The following is a 12382-nucleotide window of genomic DNA, read 5'->3' as shown; positions in this document are numbered from 1 at the left end:
GCAGAATAGCTTCCACTTGCATCCAAGTATCTGCTTATTCACAACAAATGTTGTAGCCATGTGAAATAATTTTAAACCTTGTTAACAGCACCAACAAGACCCTGACAGCATAAAAATTATCTGTACCGCGTGTAAGCATCCCATATGTCTTTCCAGTGCCTGTTGATTATATTCCTCTTTCAACAAACCTTTTAAGCTGAAATCTTTCCCAGTCTGCATCTGCACTGGATTTTTTTAAAAAAGATGTGTTTATTGCTTTATCACTTCTTGTTTGCCACCCTCGGCTCCTTTGGAAGGAAGGGTGGCATATAAATTAAATAATAAATGAAGTAAACATGTTTTAACTGTTTCAGTTTACTTTCCACATGCTTGCGATTTCATAGGTTCTTCTATGAGTACATTGCTAATGTCATGTAAAACAGGCACTTCTTTGGTGAGACAGCCAGTACCTAGATAGAAGACAGGTTGAGAGGTCAGATCAAGAGCTTCTACGTTCCTATACAGCTCAGAAATCTCAGGTATAGACTCCAGCCCAGACATCAGATGCAGAGCCAAACCGTTCTGCAACCGAAAAGTCTCTGCAAAAGGGTTTGTCGCTATTTTTCCTTTTCATTCTTTTAGCATCTCAGTAAATCCAGCAGAGACATTACTGTTCCTCATGATGCGAGCATACAATGTGAAATGTAGTCATGCAGTTTAAATGGGGAATTAATCAGCATTCAGAGCTCTAGGAGATTGACAGGGAGCTGGCTCTGTCAGTCATCTGCAGCAGGACTCTAAGGCCTAATTTTCCTAAGTGAAAATGTGCTTTCAAAATTGCAATGCAATTTTCAAAAATGGGAGCTGAATATTTAAATACTCATTCTTTTCAACATGACTGTTTGCTGTCCAGCTGCTGCTTATGTCTATGTCTGTGTCTATTGGGATTTGGGATTTAAAAAATAATAATAGTAATGGGGGGGGGATGCATTCTGCATTGCAGTTTACACCAGTGACCCCAAGGCAATGCCCAAGTCAATTGCAGTTTCAAGCTTTCCAAGTCTTAAGATGATATTGCAAGGTTTTAATAAAATAAAATAAAATAAAATAAAATGGGTGTTTCTTTATGCCGCTCCTTTGCTTTCTCCCATATACTATGGGGAGGCGGGATAAGGAATGCAATGAGGCTAACCTATTCTCCATTCCTGTTGTTGGGTGGCCCAACACTCACAGGGATCTTGCAGTGGGGTGTGCCAATGTTTCTTTCAGCAGAACACTGCACTCCTCAAGAGCTCCCTACAATACAGAGGCCCTCCTGCCACACTCCTCTGTCCATCATAATGACAGCTCTAATATAATCATGGACAATGCATGTAAAAAAGGGAGGGCACTGTATGGCGTGTAATATAATAAGGAATGTGACACAGTGGAAACAAAGACATGCACAGAACATTACATGATCAGACACTTCCTTCCTATTCTTGCTGCAGTTGGAGTTCACCCCAGCTGCCTCACCAGGCTAGTTACAGCAACTTCCTCTACAAGTTGCTGTGACAGAGATATGTCTATTATTCACGCCAACTGGCATTTTACCAAGTGTCCAAGGTACGTCTCAAGTTTTGCCAACTTGAAAAAGCCATCAGGGACCTCTCGAAGCGTTTCGACTGTTTCATTTCTATAAACGAACCATTTCCAGGACACGCACAGAATAGATAGAAATCACATCTACATAGGATTACAAGTTGAAGGTGCCTATTTCGTTCTGCAAAACAGCCTCCAATTTACTATAAGAAGGGTTATCAAAATCCTGATTTTTAGAAGGCACTTATAGTTTCCGTAGTTCTCACTGGCATGGTCAGTCTGTGTCTGGGCTGTACAACTTCAGACAGTAGGCAGAGAATTCACATAACTGAATGCCCCTCATTAAAACAACAACAACCCTAGAAGTCCAAGAGAATGGTTCAAGCTATGAAATAATTGTTTTCTGTGTGGAGAGAATTGTGCAGAATAGCAAAAGACTCGTCAGCTATGTGAGCACCATGCACTCTGAACTGGTGAACACAGATTTACCAACTCAGAAGACTTTCTTTTACTTATAAAGTTTCAATATATTAATATATTTCAGGGACACTGCACGGTGTCCAACTAACAGCGTGGCTAGTGCAAGAAATTTTAACTGCACAATGGTATGTCCCAACCATTTCTTCTCCTTGTGTGCTCCCTCCTAGGTGCCCTCTGTAGGTTTACTCTGGAGGGTTGGGGGAAGCCCTGGAGCAGATTTAGGGGTCGCACAGGGAGAGAGCAAGGAAGTTCCATTGCACAGCTGAGACTGCTTGCAGTAGCAGAACTATTTAGGCAGATGCCACTCTCTACGGCTGCAATCCTATATCCACTTGCCCGGGAGAACTGAAATCAGTGGCACTTGCTTCTGGGTAAAGACATACAGGATTGCATGGTAAGTCCCACAATTTGTTCAGCTATCTCTAGAAAGGTCAGGGTGCATAAGGTCTTCTCGGTGCCTCCATTCATCTTAGCTGCAAATAGGCCCTTCATACATTGGGGAAATCCCATTATTGCATTGCATGTAATATGCCATTTTAAAAAGTGTGCCTTTCCTTGGCTTAATAGATAGTTATTTGTTTCATGGTTTCATTGTATTCCATCCAGTTTCATCAACAGCAACTAAAGAGTCATAATAAGTACAGAAATATGGTGACAGATTCTTAGCCAGATTCTTAGCCAAGCGAAGACGGTGCTCAGAATAAATGTATTAACTAGGCACATGCACTTTAATTTATATTGTATTATTTTTTTTAAAAAATTATCCATTTATGAATTGCATTAGTGAATCTTGTAATAAAAATATTTTAATGAACTCATGGCATCATATGACCCTGTAAAATTATGTCAGTCCAATACCTGAAGAGGTGTTATTAGTCATTGTTCTTATTAGTGTAATTATAATGCTGATTTAAAGGAGCTGAAAATTGGGGCATAAAGGTTGTTATAAGAGATAGGTAGAGTGAGTATGTGTATACTTTGCTAATATCCTTCTCTTGATGTGGCATAATGAGTTCCTAGGCAGAACTGTAGCACTTTGCAGGGTAAAGGTTGCATGAATTAAGCATGCAGAATTCAGTTCTAGGTTCTCCCAGTATGTTTGTAAATGCATGAGACATACACATCTGGGAAGGTGGATAATCTACATGAGGCCTGACATTTGCATCATGGTTGTTGTTGTTGTTGTTTAGTCGTTTAGTCATGTCCGACTCTTCGTGACCCCATGGACCAGAGAACGCCAGGCACCTCTGTCCTCCACTGCCTTCCGCAGTTTGGTCAAACTCATGCTGGTAACCTCGAAAACACTATCCAACCATCTCGTCCTCTGCCGTCCCCTTCTCCTTGTGCCCTCCATCTTTCCCAACATCAGGGTCTTCTCCAGGGAGTCTTCTCTTCTCATGAGGTGGCCAAAGTACTGGAGCCTCAGCTTCACAATCTGTCCTTCAAGTGAGCACTCAGGGTTGATTTCCTTCAGTATGGAGAGGTTTGATCTTCTTGCAGTCCATGGGACTCTCAAGAGTCTCCTCCAGCACCATAATTCAAAAGCATCAATTATTCAGTGATCAGCCTTCTTTATGGTCCAGCTCTCACTTCCATACATCACTACTGGGAAAACCATAGCTTTAACTATACGAACCTTTGTTGGCAAGGTGATGTCTCTACTTCTCAAGATGCTGTCTAGGCCTGTCATTGCCCTTCTCCCAAGAAGCAGGCGTCTTTTAATTTCGTGGCTGCTGTCACCATCTGCAGTGATCATTGAGTCCAAGAAAGTAAAATCTCTCACTACCTCCATTTCTTCCCCTTCTATTTGCCAGGAGGTGATGGGACCAGTGGCCATGATCTTCGTTTTTTTGATGTTGAGCTTCAGACCATATTTTGCGCTCTCCTCTTTCACCCTCATTAAAAGGTTCTTTAATTCCTCCTCACTTTCTGCCATCAAGGTTGTGTCATCTGCATATCTAAGGTTGTTGATATTTCTTCCGGCAATCTTAATTCCGGCTAGGGATTCATCCAGCCCAGCCTTTCGCATGATGAATTCTGCATATAAGTTAAATAAGCAGGGAGACAAAATACAGCCTTGTCGTACTCCTTTCCCAATTTTGAACCAATCAGAGTTCCAGAAAGACATCTACTTCTGCATCATGGTTACCAGCGAGTAAATTACATCTTCTGTATTTCCCTGGAATAAATAACTTGTAACAGTACAATTATCAATGCGATATCTTACAATACTTCACTGTTTAGATGAGGTCTCATGTTACACCAACACTCTGATAGGCTTAAGTTTATGGTTCCCAGTTCCCACAACAGGGTACAACCCCACATCTTGGCACCAGAGCAGAGCCAGAGACCCCATTTCAACCACAGTGCTGGCCTACCACCAGCCATTATACAGCATCTTAGCAGCATTTTCAATTTACAACAGCCACAATGGTCAATGTATTATGGGGTTTTCATATCATTTCCATTTCCAAATCATATGACTAGAAGGACCTACAACTTGCAGAAAACAATCAACCTCAACACTAGGTTCATTGAGTGGAGTTAGGAGCATCAGAACAAAAAGTACCTGTTCTTCCTCCGTAAAAGGAGATGGTCCAATCTTGTGCCCTATTGATGTCAGTTCCCAAGCTGCCTCTAAGGCTTCTCCTGGCCCATTTTCAAGGAACTTGGGTAAATCAGCACCAGTTGGTCAATGGCATCAATTACTTTATACCTGTTATAGTATAAAGTTTTCAACCGGGATTTTGAATTTCATTCCAGGCTAATTTCCTGGCTTTCTCCTTGCCATTGGGCCTACCTTCCCTTGAGGTCTCTTGGTACTTCCCCTCCCATATTTTCAACCCATGTCTGGGCACTCTAAGGCCATTCTAAGGCTGCAGCTGCATCCACTCATGCTTCCTCACTATCCCTGATTGACTCTCTTGGTCACACTTTGAATCAGCGTAAGAGGAAGAAGCAGTACTTCCTTGTGGCATTATATCTGGGCGATGCTGCCCTTAGCTTCCCCTGCTGGCACAGCTGAGGTGTCACTTAAAGTGCAGCAGCCCAACAGACCCCTACACTATAGAATACTGGAAATGCAAAGGTTATTTCAGATGATGCACTACTCCCTGGAAGCATGGACATAACGGTCATATTTGCCAACCACAGCTACTAAGTGACGTCCAGAAAAATTGATACTCCATTCACAGGACAGTTTATTCCTTTTCCCCCAACATTTCCCCAACTGTTACTTTCTGCATTTTACGTAGTTGCGCTTTCACAAGACTTAAAAGCCACTTCCACGGTAGAATATACTGCAGGTTTAGTGCTCATTTCTGTGTTATTTGCAAATGGATTTTTTTCTGGAAGCAAAATGTTAGGGAAACATCAGGGAAATGAAATAAACTGGTGTGAGAATGCAGTATAAATTAAAAGTATTATTGACAGTTTATTGAACAGGCTTATGACAGACTTTAAGCCCACAAAGGAGCTGTTATGGAAGGCACTAAATGCAATTGCTGGATCATAAGCTATGATCTTTGTTTAAAAAAGCAGATAAAATGCAATTATATAATTTTTATATGCTTCCCTTGCAGGCTGGTGAGTTTCCTATTGCTAACCGGTCGTGTGAAGTGGTGGAACTACTGTGGAAAGACGACTTCTTTGGTACAAAAGATTATGAAATGAATCACACACTCACAGGCCAGGTAAGTAGGTCTGTTGTTTGTAGGAAAAGAAGAGTGTCACCACCACCCCAGAAAATAAATGCAATTGGGCTTTCAGATCAGATGTGTTCAGAGCATGCCAAGGTTTGTCCTGCAAAGTCATTAAATTAGCCTGTAGACACAACTTACATAAATGTGTAAGCAAGCAGAGGTTGCCACACCAATAAATAAGCAGTGGCGTAGCTAGGTGCTCCGGCACCCGGAGCGGCACATATGCCGTGCCCCTGGGGGTGGGACGATCTGCCCATGGGCGGGGCCAATCCACCCAAGGGGCAGGGCGATCCACCCATGGGACCGATTGGAGCAGCTGCGCAATCCTCTCTGGGGGTCGATCTCGGCGCATGGGGGGCACCAAATGTCACCCCCCTTCAGGCTGAAGAGGGATGACATCCCCCCCCATGACTCCCAAGCCTACAGCGAGCTGGAGGAAGGGGGGGAGCCGCAGCAGCTGCTTTACCGCTCACCGGGCTTGGGGGAGTCGCGGGTGGGGCGACCGTGCCGAATGACACCTTAAGGATGACACCTGGTGTGGACCGCACCCCCGTTGCTACGCCCCTGTAAATAAGGTGTAAATGTTAGTTGTAAAAAGTGCTAAGAACAAAATGGATCAAAGACCCACCTAGTTTAAGTTCTCACAGTAGCCAATCAGATGCTTGTGGGACCAGGGGTGCCAACTTAAATAAAATATGGAGGGGGCTATGTAAGCCCTGCCCCACATAAGCAATTATATAACACAGTGCACGCACACCATTTGAAGGGGGCATCCCCCTCAAATATTTTAGTGGGGGGGCAAAGACCCCTCAACCCCTAGGAGTTGGCTCCCATGTGTAGGAGGCTGAGAATAATAATAATAATAATAATAATAATAATAATAATAATAATAATAATAATAAATTATTTATACCCCGCCCATCTGGCTGGGTTTCCCCAGCCACTCTGGGCGGCTTCCAACAAAACACTAAAATACAATAACCTATTAAACATTAAAAGGTTTCCTAAACAAGGCTGCCTTCAGATGTCTTCTAAAAGTTTGGTAGTTATTTTTCTCTTTGACATCTGGTGGGAGGGCGTTCCACAGGGCGGGTGCCACTACCGAGAAGTTCCTCTGCCTGGTTCCCTGTAACTTGACTTCTCACAGCGAGGGAACCGCCAGAAGGCCCTCGGCACTGGACCTCAGTGTCCGGGCAGAACGATGGAGGTGGAGACGCTCCTTCAGGTATACTGGGCCAAGGCTTTAAAGGTCAGCACCAACACTTTGAATTGTGCTCGGAAACGTACTAGGAGCCAGTGTAGGTCTTTCAGGACCAGTGCTATGTTGTCTCGGTGGCCGCTCCCAGTCACCAGTCCAGCTGCCGCATTCTGGATTAGTTGTAGTTTCCGGGTCACCTTCAAAGGTAGCAGGATTTGAGTGCAACAGTACTTTCCCTAACTCTGATTCCCAGCATCTGTTCGAGGGGAGACAGTTGCTCCTGCCACAACATTTGTCTCTATCCCAGAACGTTCAGTTCAGTATCACAACTTTCTGTGACCTACGAGGTAATGAAATTTGTTGCTTGTATATACCTTGGAAGTAGCAATCAATCGAAAGAAGGGCAAAATGACAGAATCACTCTGATAGACCGGGCCCAAAGGAGCCCAAGTGGCTTTTGCAATTAAATACAGAGAAATGCAAGATAATGAGATAAGGGACACATAATAAGGAAAGGATTTCTTTCCTAAACACATGGTTCCAAAACACCAAGCAAAAAAAAAAAGAAGAAAAAAAAAGACCTGACGGTAGAGATCAAAAGGAAATTGCACATGGCTACAGAAATAAAGTAAATGGCAGCACTGACTCACCTAGAGAAAGGCTACGATAGCAGCCACAGTTATTCTTGCCAAATATGAGTGATTTGTGAATGGGACCACTTTTTAGTACTGAGGAGCTGAGCACACCTTATTATGAAGAAGGGCAATAGGGAAAAAATGGGGGTGGGGGAGAGAGACTGGGAACTTAATTATTCATAAATGTCAGAGAACAGAAGGGAATGGTCTGTAGTCTTTTGAAAATAGAAGAATGAGAGCCATCCCCTCAAGGAGGAATTCAAAATTCTGAAGCCAACAGCGAGGACAGATGTTTCAAAGGCAAGCTTGCAGTGCTGCAAGACACTGAGAGCCAACCTACATGGGTGATGCAGGGAAGTTCGCAATTGGCTCTCCTGAGGTTCTTCACTTTGAAACAGATTGGTAGTCGGGTTGCCTATTGAGGGTTTTTGGTGAGCCAACATGACAGTGATGTGGGATTGAGGGCTGGAGTGATCGTTCTGTGGTATTATGGCAGTGGACAGAGCTCCAGTGTAACTTTTCAATAAATGTGTTTTAAACAAACAAAGAACTGTAGGATGAAGCTCCTCAACCTTCAACACAAACTACTCTGATCAAATGTGGAGTCCCCTAAACTTATTTTTTTATAAAATAAATAAATAAATTGGGGAAATAGATTATCTGGATGGTATGTGCTCTGGCCCAGACAACTTAAATCCCACTAATTTTACTGGACTGTTAAGCAGTGCTGTTTTTCTAGAAAAAGAGGTACCAAAGCTCAAAACGAACTTCTCCCTTTTTCTCGTAGAATCACAATGGTGCCTACCTGAGAGGTGCTGGAGCTGGGGAAAAACCCCCTGCTGTTAAGTTGGGATGGAAAAATCTGCCATTCTGTGTTCTCTCAGTTTCTCTCCCCACCCCCAATCTAAAATTCAATTTGCTACATCTCTGCAATGGTTTGTGATTTGTTTTTGTCTTGCAAAAACTCAACAGCATTTTTCTGTGAATTATTTCTAAAAGACACTTTTAAAAAAATCAAGACGCAAACTCATAAAACTACTCTGAATTATATAGTGCTTATAATATAGATTTCCTATGAGAGGCAACCACAACTGATCTACATCAGCATAATTTTTATTCTCCCATAACAACATAAACTCATAGCACATGCCTGGAAGTTGCCCATATCTCCTGCTACAATCAGTAAAATTACTCCATCTTGACCAAAAATTATCCTGACTTTGCTTTTGTTCTCTAAATCTGATAAAGTGAGTTAGTTTAACGATTAATCCTCAGCTCCATATTTTACCATGCCATTCTTTGATACCTGGTATAGTTGATGATCTCTATTCCCCTGCGTATAAAGTCCTAGCTGCTGCTAAGAAAGGAGTTCTATAGGCTCTTAACAAACACATTCTTGCATGTCTTTCTGCCTACTATGCAAATACAGATTTCTGTTCCCAATAGAATGCATGTTTGTTTTTCAAAAGTGGATATATGTATTTTTAATCCCTCTTCCTAATATGTACATTTGTACATATTTTTGGTTGGAGGATTACATCACAACATTCAGAGAAGTGCATATTCTGGAAGCATATAGCTGCCTTTCAGTTCACAATCTTATAAGAAAAACTGCTCCTTTTCCATTATGAGGTATCCAAGAGCCCGTATAGAGTCCTTAAGTAGGTTCCCTATTGGAAGGAGAAAATAACAGAGGCCAACCAGAGAATATTGAGAAGCAAGGCAGCTAGTAAGCCTGATATGTATTAACTGTTGCAACAGGGTGCTCACTGCCACACACAGGAGGCAGGAGGGACCCCGAACAATCATGCACAAGCCCTTATAGAGATTTTTGAAGTTGCCCACCCTGTAGCCAGAGACCACCCCTAAAACATCATACATACATCACAGAAAGAAGCGGTCTACAGCAGAAATCCTGTCTACCAGGATAATGGTCACTGATTGCATTACCTGGACAGCCCGGCCATTTTGGTAAATACTTTAATTCCTGAATCCAGGTCACAGACACACCCTATTCATACACAAGGACACCCTTAAGACAGGTAAGCAAAAGATAATAGAGAGGCTTTCCCATTTCCTTCCTCCTTGCAGAGAAATATTTGAGGTCACCGGGAGAGTCCAAATGACTTCAGGATTGTTTTCCTGTACTATTTTAGACAAGTGGTTTATATACCGTATTTTTCGCCCTATAGGACACACCTTTTCCCCTCCAAAAATGAAGGGGAAATGTGTGTGCGTCCTATGGGGCGAATGCAGGCTTTCGCTGAAGCCTGGAGAGCGAGAGGGGTCGGTGCGCACCAACCCCTCTCGCTCTCCAGGCTTCAAGAGAGCCGCAGAGCCAGCCCCACAAGGTCGGGGGACAGCGGGGAGGCGGAACGCCGCCATCCCGCTGTCTCCCGATGTGGTTTGGAGGCTGACGGCGGGGAGACGCATGCTTCTCCCCGCTGCCAGCCCCGCAAGCTCCGGGGACAGCGGGGAGGCGCAGCGCATCTTCCCGCTGTCCCCGGACCTGGTCTGCAGGTGGGCGGGGGGGGGGAGAAGAGTGCTTCTCCTCGCTGCCGGCCCCACAAGCGCCTGGGGGGGGGAAATAATTTTTTTTCTTTATTTCCCCCCCAAAAAACTTGGTGCGTCCTATGGGCCGGTGCGTCCTATGGGGCGAAAAATACGGTACATATGTATGTGTTTGCCTTGTGAATTTATGAAACGCTTATTTTATATTTGGGACCTTAGAATTCTTATAGCAACATATTGTTTCAGAGAATTAGGGAGGTTTGTATTAAACTGCAAACTGAGCCAAACGTATCCCCAGTTGTAAGCATAGTGTGCTCAAGATTACATCCAAAGGCCTCATTCCAGCAGGCTGCTGTGTGTCCATGTTGTCTGGTTGGAAAGCCCCAAACACTAGCTTGGGCTGTGCAGCCTTAGTCAGACTCTTGGAAACTGTGCCAATCAGTTCAGAAATGAGAGGGAGGAGGAGTGGAATGCATACTCCCCACTCCCCAGACTCCAGCAGATGATTGGCAAACACTATTGCAGATGATCTTATCAGGGTTGCACAGCTTCTGGGCTTTTTGAGTCTGCAGAAACATGAGTTCAGCACAAGCCCCACAAATTGGGGCAATACTATTCCTTTAGCTCCCTTTGAAAACAGGAGAAAGAAGTGCTATTGCAGTAACTAGCCGAAGTGTGGGAGGGATTATTAGAGTGACAAGAATTGAAAATGATTTTTAAATACTGTTTGCACATTAATAAATCACATCCATTTTTCATTTATCACCACGTCAGCTTTGTGAGGTGCAGCTGCAGTGCTTTCAAGTGAGGGATAAGTTAATTTGTAAAAAAAAAAAAACAACTTTAAAAAGTGAAGACAAGCGCACAAGCTGATTTATTATCATTTAAGAGGAGATGAAAGTCCACTTCGCTTTAAGTAGGGCTGTGTATACAACATATATTTAAACCACATTTAAGGCACCTGACTTCCCCCAAAGAGTCCTGGGAACTATAGTTAGTTGAGGGTGCCCAGCACTGTAGCCCTGTAGGGATAAACTAAAGTTCCCGGTTGAACGTGCGCACTGCCTTCAGTGAAGCATGGCATTCATGGTGATGCGAGACAACAGAGTGGCAGTTCTGCCTGCAGTGTTACATCTGTGATGACTCGTTCATTCATACATGCAGGAAGCTATCACTTTTATTGTGTGGTCATGTACATATGTGAACCAGCTCTGGACTGCTGGGCACTGTATCCAGGCACGGGGCCAAAGGGGTTTCCTCTGTAGTATATGGATGCCTCGCCACTGAAAAGCAGGATGGCCCCCATAAGCTTGTTATTTGACATGCCACGTCAAAAAAGCCAAGAGTGCCATGTCCTGCATGCACGTGTGAGCACATCCTAGCTCTTGCTTCTTGGTCCTTCAGCTTCAAAAGCTTGTAATCTTATGTTACATCTTGATCTTCAAAAGCTTATCATTGATCACATGATCATCTCTGTCTGTTTCTCATATGCCCACCCCCTTTGTTGTTGTAGTTGTTTGCAAGTTTGGGCATTTTGAAGCATCTGTTCATTTTTCACAGCCAAGGAAGAACCATATGTTTCATATCTGGTTTTTAAGCATGTTTTGATACAACAAGTGGCAAATCTTTAAAAACTATTATTAACTGTTATTACTTTGCCATCTTCATTTAGCACTTGGGTGCTGGGCCCGTTCCGCTCCCCAGACGGAAAATTAAAGCACACATTGGGGGGGGGGGAGAATAAATTAGTGCTTTTCATCCCAACTTTGCAAGCAACCAGACAGCTTGTAATGAGCTCTTTAAGGAGAATAGGAACTTATTTCCACTTCCCTATTACTTACACCCTTCTTTCTCACAAAACCTGCCCAGTTTAGAAGGTACCATATAAATATGGCTCTAATCCAAGTTAGGCAGGATTAAATAAAATGCACTAAAAGCATTGAAAGTCTCATTGAAAGGTATCTTATTCTGTTGGTTTCAAAGGGATATAAATGTACAATCAGAAGCATGAGTTCCATAGGGTTTATTTCCTATTTATATTTATTCCCTGGTAGGTAGGCATAGGATTTCAGTTGTATGGTGCAGTTCTGTGCATGTCTGTGCAGAGGTATGCCCCACTGAGCTCAACAGGACTTACTTTCAGGATTGTCATGAATAACTTTTAACAGCATTAGGTATGTTCATGAACGTTGAGACATGTATTTATATTATAGGGAAAAACAAGGTGCATATGTGGATAAGGTAGCATAACCACACTAAAGGTTTGCCTGCATAATGGTATCAATGAGGACAAGTGA

The 12382-nt window shown here is 43.2% G+C and overlaps 1 long non-coding RNA gene across 6 annotated transcripts in view; it reads left to right on the top strand.

The window, feature by feature from the left end:
* The window catches only part of LOC310842998, a 346703-nt gene that overhangs the window by 291680 nt on the left and 42641 nt on the right, over positions 1-12382 (top strand). For 5 of the 6 annotated variants that reach the window (XR_014563429.1, XR_014563430.1, XR_014563431.1 and 2 more), the window contains one exon: positions 5622-5732. This is a non-coding gene — a long non-coding RNA (uncharacterized lncRNA). Of the gene's footprint in view, positions 1-5621; positions 5733-8361; positions 8475-12382 lie in introns of those variants that run through there. The other variant, XR_014563434.1, reaches the window with a different exon arrangement.

The sequence above is a fragment of the Podarcis gaigeae genome (assembly GCF_964106915.1).
Source record: "Podarcis gaigeae genome assembly, chromosome: 4".
Taxonomy (NCBI): domain Eukaryota; kingdom Metazoa; phylum Chordata; class Lepidosauria; order Squamata; family Lacertidae; genus Podarcis; species Podarcis gaigeae.
This window is presented reverse-complemented; position numbering and strand designations above follow the sequence as displayed.